The following is an 8689-nucleotide window of genomic DNA, read 5'->3' as shown; positions in this document are numbered from 1 at the left end:
TGGGCTTACATAATGCAACATGTTCTTGTGTCAAAGGGCGTCTAGAATATTGTGCAGGGCATTGATGTAAGTCTTGGTTCTGAGGATGTAGGCAATGTTCAGGATGTTGCAGCTCTCGCTGCAAGAATTGCTGGTATTAGAGTTGTTTTGCCTACGACAGAACAAACTTGTTGGGATGTAAAGGATGCGCAGGCTCATGCATTGATTTCCTTGTTGTGAAGCCCACCATTACTCCTCACATTTGTTCAACAAAATCTGCAAAACAGGCTTGGGATATTCTAGCAGGTCTTTATGCAAGCCGCAATAAGGCTAAAATTTGATTTGCTGCGTAAAGAGCTGGAATCAAAGATTATGCATGAGGAAGATGATATGGACACTTTCCTTGCTGGTGTCAAGGATATCAATGAACAACTTATTTTTGCAAGTGAAGTCATTTCAGACAGTTCCCTTGGGCAGACTGTTCTTGATGCCTTACCAGATTCTTACCAGACTTTTGCTAGTACTTGGAGACTTATGACCCAAGGAAATCCTAAAGTTGTCAAGTTTGATGCATTATGCACATTGCTGTTGCAAGAGTCACTTTCCAAAAAAACATGACTAGGCAGCGTGCAGTTGAACAGGCTTTTATTGCTTCTTAAAGAAAGGGTGGTAACAACAATGCAGCCACTTCTTATGGTTCTGCTGTGAGTGGAAAAAATTATGTTCCTAATGCTTCTGCTGGCAACAATTCATCTGGAAATTCTAGTGATAAGGGAAAAAGAAGAAGTGCTGCCATTATTGTAAAGCTATTGATCATTTGATCAAGCAGTGTCCTAAGTTGAAGGCCAAAGAGGCTAAGAAGAAAGAGGGTGGTTCCACTGCAAATAATGGTTCCACTACAAATGCATCCATTGTTGAGTCTTCTGTGAAAGGAGACTGTGATGCTGATGTTGATGTAAAATAGGCTTTTAGTGCAAAGTGCACTTACAATCCTACTATCCATGATGCGTGCATGTCGGTTGCTGCAGATTCACATGTGTGGTATTTCGACGGTGGTGCTACAAGCACATTACCTCACATCGTGAATGGTTCACCTCTCTTGAGTCTGCCCCTCATGGGAATTCAATCACTTGTGCCAACAATGCCTCTTATCGTGTTCAGGGAGTTGAAAAAATTGTGCTTATTGCTGCAGATGGCAGTTCTTTCACACTTGTTGATGCGCTTTATGTACCTGGGATCAAGAAGAATCTTTTGTTTATAACTTCACTTGCTAGACTTGGACTTGTAGTCAAATTTGTGGATGATAGATGTACGGTTCATGATCTTAGTTTTGGTGATGAAATTGTTGCATCTGGCCTTTTGTGCCGTGGGCTGTATAAGCTCACTTTGTATGACAAGTGTGGAAATGTTTTTGCAAATGTAGTTTCAAATTCAAGGGTTGTTTCAGATGCAAAACTGTGGCATGCACGTTTTGGGCATCTGAATTTTGCCAGTTTGCTGCGTTTGCAGAAATCTGATATGATTGCTTCTTTGCTGCCTCTTGAAGCACCTATCAAACATGTTTGTGAAGGCTGTATTTTGGGTAAAAGGAAGCGTTCTAAGTTTCCAAAGGATGGTTCAATTAGGGCCTCATACAGGTTGTAGCTTCTTGTGATGTTTGTGGGCCCATGCAAACTCCGTCCTTGGGCAATTACCCGTACTTCATGACTTTCATTGATGATTACTCCAGGCATGCATGGGTATTTTTGCTTAAAGCAAAGTTTGAAGTTTTTACACTACAAGAGGTTGTGTGCTCTTGTGACGCTGTTAGCGACGGAAATACATTGGGTTTTTATAACCCCCGGCGTCACTAAAACCGTCGCTACGAGCGTCGCTACGAGAGCGTCGCTATAGGCGTCTCTATCAGCGTCGCTATATAGCGACGCATATAGCGACGCCTATAGCAACGGTCTCACAGAAGACTATAGCGACGCTCATAGCGACGCTACAGAGCCATAAATAGCGACGCTTATAGCGACGCCCGAGAGAATATTTTTTTGGTGGCAGGGCATTGAATGCCCTGCCACCCATCAACCATATTGTACTTGATTCACTTTTTTAAAAAAAGTGCAAAGGTAGATAAGAGACCCAAAATAGTCCCCCACAAGACGCATTGTTTGCAAAATTGACAATTGTACACATCATAAGCAAAATGAATTGATTGGAAAATGTAATAATGACAATTGTACAACATCATAGGCATAAAGAATTTATTGGCAAAAGGAACTGCGGTGACAAATGTAATAATATACATGGTTCAAAAAGACGTATAAAATCCGTCTCATGATACATAAGCTATGAGAAACCCTAAACTAATGCTATCTAGCTACGGCTAAACTGACGTCGTCTAGTCAGACGTCTCATCGCGTCCAAGCGGCGTATCTGTCGGATTCTACAAAAAAAGACAATAAGACAGTTTTCAGTAAATATAAACATATAACGACATTTATAAAACAATACAAAAAATAAAAAAGAGTAAACCCTAATACTAACCATGCCGCCGCGAGAACTGAGAATGTCCATCAGGGCGTTTAAGCCCTTCCTGCCTGCGTACTCGCACTCGTACGGTGTGGGATCACGTCCTGTCATCGACCACTGTCAAAACATACAAAGATTTCATTATGTTAGAACTAAAAAACTCATAAACCCTAAACTATCGAACATGCATAAAGAGCAATGTGAAAAGACTTACAAAATCGGCCTCAAATGATGCCCATCCACCGCTCCCCAAGTGGTGCGAGCTCCCTGCCTCTACTCGCGCTCTGGCTGCATCCTTTTGTTGCTTCCACTTGTCGGGATTCTCGCGCGCTGCTTTCTTCGCATTCTTCCAATCTTCTTTGGCCAGCCAATCTGGCCTGTTCCACCCATTCTTGATTGCTTTTTGCACTTCGGAACGCTTGTGTTTGCAGTATTCGCGCATTCGAATCTTCATCAGGTCTTCATTGAAGCGCTAATCCCGTGTTGGAACGGGAAACTCATCATGAAGTATGCTGATGACTCTGTTTTTTAAATCACTTGGTACTTCACTCCATTTGTTTAGTATATAGTGTCTAAACAGCTGAGAGCAAAGACCACGCATGCGCGAGATCACCTTCTTGCCGTCATCATCCATGATGATTCCGCCGCTGATGTCGACGGAGTAAGGCAAGCCCTCTGGCCGGTGACGCGTGAACCTGGGTGTCCCGACAGGGGTCTCTAGCGGCGTGTCGATGGGGGTACGGACGTCAGGTGTCTCCACCGGCGTCTGGGCCCCGAAGCGAGGAGTGTCGAGTGGGGTGGCTCCTGGCGGAGTAGGTAGAGGTGTGTAGCTTCTAGGAACAGTCAGCCGTGCAAAACCTGGCGTAGACGGCGATGCTGTGGCTGGTGTGGGGGCGGGCAAAGAAGGGGAGGGTAAAGAGCCTCGTCGAACACGAGGCGGTGTGGAGGCATCGGTGGCGGAATCCCCACAACAACCGCCACCGCCACCACTAGAGCGCCGGTGTCTAGACGAGTGTGACGCTCGTCTCGTCGACGCCGAAGCTTCGGAGCGCGCCGAATGCTCCAAAAGAGAGGGAGATGCGGATGGTGTAGGAACGCGCGATGATGCGCCAGAGCGATGACGCTCCATGTACCACTGTCTCTGCTGCGGTGACAAAGAAGAAAGAAACTCCTCATCATCCATACCTGCATTAAACACACGAATATTTAAACTTAATATTGAATGAATAGAGTAGACAATGACGCAAAGACCATTAAATACAATGACGTAATGACGCATATAAATACAATGACGCAATGAATCGAGTGATAGAAGAGGCAAGTCGAAAACAGAGCTTTTACAGCACGGAGCAAAATTGTTCAAATACAATATTTGTGGCTTTAAGAGATCTCTCTCTCATCCTCGCATAACTCAGCATAACTTCCTATATCTATATAGAGCTCTCCGTTTAAAAACATATCCTCTGTTTCATTTTTTAGCTCCTCTGCCTGCACCCCATATAGAGTAGTAGCATCTTGATGCTCGTCTGGCACCACCGCAGCGGCTTCTGATTGAGCATCTTCTCTAATCTCCTCCATTGATGTCGTTGTGATTGGCACATGGTAGCCTTCATACGTCCTTGCACTACGAGGGGCTACCTCTATGACGTACCACCAGTTTGATGTAGACTTTGTAGGATGAAATACTACCTGCCAGAGCCACATAACTTACATGAGAGCTTTCAAGCACATAACTTGTAAAAGGGGGATGTTAACTATTTATATACTTACTTGTTCACAATGCTCGGGTAGTACGAAAGTGTCTCTTAGGTCAGTCCATTTCTTAGTAGAATCCACCTCAAGAAAACCAGACTCTCCTCTACGCACAGTAGCGTTGCGACCCTCCATGATTATCTTGAACCATTGCACGTCGAATAAGTCGACAAAAAATCCTCTGTAATCGATCCTCAAAATCTCTTGCAGCGTGCCGAAGTAAGTGAGTTCCGCCACCACAGGATCTGCATCAGAGGAACGTCGTCGACTAGACTGTTCAAATTTTGCCATGATTCCACAATCTTGAGTAAAACGCTTTTTGTCGATTCGTTCCACCCTAAAATGTCGACCTTTACACCATGCTGCTGTGTATGACTTATACTACAACGAACAAAGATTATGAGTGGCCGTTCAAACGTTTATAAATAAAGTCACTTGCTAGTCGTACATTGCAAACTTACCTTGGTCGCGCAACCCCGAGAGTACTCCCACTCTTCTTCAGTCACTTCGTCATCGCATTGTTGTGCGCTTTTCAATTGGTTGTGCAACCATCTTAAGCTCATGAAGGTTGGTAGGCTCTCCAGAACCGCTGGATAGTGCATCGGTGGTCGTCTTCCCCGTCTCCACTCGATTCGTGCCCTTTGTCGCTCTTGCTTTGCATCCTCATATTGTGAAATCCACTTTTGCATCACTGGATTGTGAAGCATGCAAAATCGGTTGATTTTAGCCTCTAGATCTTCCGTCATCTTCTTCTCAACACCGAGATTGCACATGACAATCCCAGATATGCGCTCATCATCTATGGTTCGCCATAGCGTGTCCCGGGATTTATCAAATCCGTCTAGCCACTCTCCAATGTACACTAGGGACTCTGATACCAACCAACCTTCTGCCATGCTACCCTCCGGACGTGCCTTTTGACGCACATATCCCTTAAGCGTTTTCATGAAACGCTCTAAGAAGAACATCCATCTGGAATGAACTGTGCCAGCTATTTCCACCTCATCAACTATGTGAACAAGAAGATGCACCTGAATGGTTAGCATCGTAATAGGAAAATGTTTCTCAAACATGCACACAAGCTCCGCAGCATTTAGTTTGGCGAATGGTATGGAGTCTACGTCGATCTCCTTTTGTGAGATCCATTGCACCAGCTTTGCAAGTTTGTAGATTGTGTTACGGATGTCGAGAGACAAACATCCCTCAATGGCAACCGGTAAGATAAACTGTAAAGTATGTGTAGCAATGATATTAAGGTCCACATTTTATGCAATGACATTAAAGTCCACTATGAACGTACCTGACACATTTTATGCCAATCGTGTGACTTCAAACCGGTAAGCTTTCCTTCTTTAGTAAAACACGTTCGGAGCGAGTGCATTACGCCAGTGGGGGTCCGCAAAGATCGAATGGCCTCTTTTACTTTGCGTTCTTGGGCTCCTGTGAAAATCCATGGTGCTTTAGGGAGTTTTATCGATCCATCAGACGCTGTTTGCGGCCAATATTGCTCCATACGATCCACATTTCTAAGGTCAACTCTGGCTCCCAAAGTATCTTTCTTGCCGGTCAAATGGTCCCATAGTAGATTACCCACATTCTTGAATATGTGCATTGGATCGAGCAAGTGATTGATCACGAGTCGGGGCCAGTATGGTAACTCGTACCATAGAGATAGTCTCTTCATCCCTGGAGGCAATCCGTCATCGCACATCTCCTTCTGCTCTAACCATGCTTGTGCAGACATCCTTGGTGGCTCTCTTCCCAAAAAGCCGTCGCGTAACACATGATTCTCTGGAAGATACGCTTGATGACCTTCGTAGATTTGCTTCTTCAGTGAGGGTGCCCTACGTGCATTCAGTCTAGGTCCACATGTGACACATGCTCTGTATCCGCTTGTTTGAAGCCCTGCATGTATACACATGATAATAGATCAACTATGGGAAAAAACAAGATTTACAGTGTCTGAGTGAGGAGTGTCAATAGATCACCTGAGCATTCTGTTAGCCCGGGATAGTCATGCATGGTCCACATTAGAATACCTCTGATCAAAGAATTCCGTCGTCCTGTGTGTCGGCTCATATCCACCACCTCTATGCCAATCCACAATTGTTGTAGCTCTTCCAATAGTGGACGAAGATACACATCCATATTCCCCACTTTATATCGCCCTGGCACAATCAAGCTTAGCCATAGGTGCCCCTTCTTCGTAGTCAACCACGGGGGAATGTTGTAGTTGACGATGACAACGGGCCATACACTGTAAGATGTTGATCTTTGACCAAATGGATTTACGCCATCCATAGCCAGGCCTAAGCGCAAATTTCGAGCTTCCCTGGCAAAATCCGACCATGTTCCATCTATATGTTTCCAGGCTGCGCAATCTGCAGGAATTCGTAGCACACCATTCGAAGATTTATTCTCCTCATGCCATGATGCTAGGGCGGCCATGGACTTACATTCGAAGAAATGCTTGATGCGAGGAAGCAAAGGAACATGTCGCAAAACCTTTTGTGGAATTTTTGTCCCGTGGAGATCTACTCGATATCTTTCGGAATCACATTTCGGACACTTCTCCATGTCTGTGTATTCCCCTCTGAAAAGAATGCAGTCATTAGGACAAGCGTGGATAGAATTGTAATCCATCCCCAAGTTTCGCAAAATCTTTCTTGCTTCATCTCGGGAATCTGGCATCACATTGTCAGCTGGTAGTATGTGCTCTTTCAGCAATCTACACAACATAAAAATATGATACAGTCGTGTAAAAATCTATCAGATCATTATACATTTAGAGTTCTATTAAAGTAAACTAATTGTAATAGATCACCTGAAAAGCGCTGTGACGCTAGTGTCACTCCATCCAAACTTTGCCTGCATGTTGAGAAGAACCAGGAGTGCTTTCAATCTAGACATACGTGCTCCATTATACAATGACGTATCGGCTTCACTTTTCATATCATCATAGATAAGCCTTTCTGAATCCATGATCGTCTCGATCATTTCATCAATCTCGGGCTCAGACATTGCCTCGCTGGGAATGTGCTCTACATGATCATCCCCCGAGCTGTCAGAGGCTACATCTTGTGGCCTCACATATGCTGCTTGACCAAAGCGCCTGCGAACACGTCTATTGGGTTGCAAGATTGCTGCTTGTTGGCCAGCGTCAGAGTCCGACGAGTTATAATTGGCAACAACTCGATCTATAATAGATGGATCGAACTCGCCAAATTCGCGAACGTGCTGCAAAGAAACACGTCTTGTCCGTCGCACAGCATGCTTGCATTGATTACAAGGACATAAGACCCTCGTTGAGAGATAGGTGTTTCGATTGGACGGTCCCACATCCTCGTCGCTACTCATAATGAGGATAAAAAACTTATAACCTGGACAACAAATTTAATATTCTATTGGCATTCTTCGTCTTATCTCTCTCTCTCTCTCTCTCTCTCTCTCTCTCTCTTATCTCACATTCTCTAGTCATGTCCAATCCCCGCACACCTCGGTCTAGAGGTGCACGGAGATCAGAACCACCGGGTTATATCTCGTCTTTATTGGTCAATACCTATATTTGTGGGTACAAGAAATCTACACACCCACGTCTACATGATACTGCATGTAGTGGACAAAATCCCTTTGCCTCTTCTCTAGCTGTAGCACTTCACTTCATCTTAACATCTTTTCACAGTAGATCTTTTCACTGTTCGTCTAACTCTAAACCCTAAACCGTAAGTAATTCTTGCGTGGACTCGATCTAACGTAAATAAGCGTAAATCTAACTAAAAATAAAGCTAAATCTAATTTAACGTAAGTCTAATGACTAGAGGTTGTCTAGATGGTCATTGTGTCGGGGATGTAGTGACTCTTGCCGCCCTGAAGATCCACCTTCTTCCCTATCTTCTGAAGACATTTCACCAGTACTTTTGGATCGACGGAGCCCACCATGAGTGAAGACAGCAATACCCTATATTCCATTGAGGGTTTTCTTCACCCGCTTCATGTAGGCATCGCAGTCTATGGAGACCTAAATCTAATATAATATAACGTAAATCTAAATCTAGCTTAAATAAACGTAAATCTAGTTAAAAATAAACCTAAATCTAATTTAATGTAAGTCTACATATAACCTAATCTTTAACGTTTTTTAAGATAGTTTCCTACGACGTTATAACTCTCTTCTTCTTGTGTGTGTACGCGTGTGTGGATGTGTGTGCCAATAAAAAGAGATAAACGGTATAACCTTTCTATCACCCATGCCAAGTATGATAGATTGATTATGCCATTTCTCTCTTGAATAATAGGTCTTCAGTTCAACTCCTCGTCGGTTAGATCTTTAGGTCTTTTAATTTTAATTAGTTTCCTACGACGTTAAATTAGTTTCTCTCTCTTTCTCTTTCAATGTGTGTGCGTTTTTTTGGATCGTATGCATGTTTTCTCTCTCTTTTCC

The sequence above is a fragment of the Adiantum capillus-veneris genome, chromosome 4 (genome assembly GCF_014529385.1).
Source record: "Adiantum capillus-veneris isolate H3 chromosome 4, ASM1452938v2, whole genome shotgun sequence".
NCBI lineage: Eukaryota > Viridiplantae > Streptophyta > Polypodiopsida > Polypodiales > Pteridaceae > Adiantum > Adiantum capillus-veneris.
The sequence above is the reverse complement of the archived record's forward strand: the minus strand, read 5'-3'. Positions refer to the sequence as shown.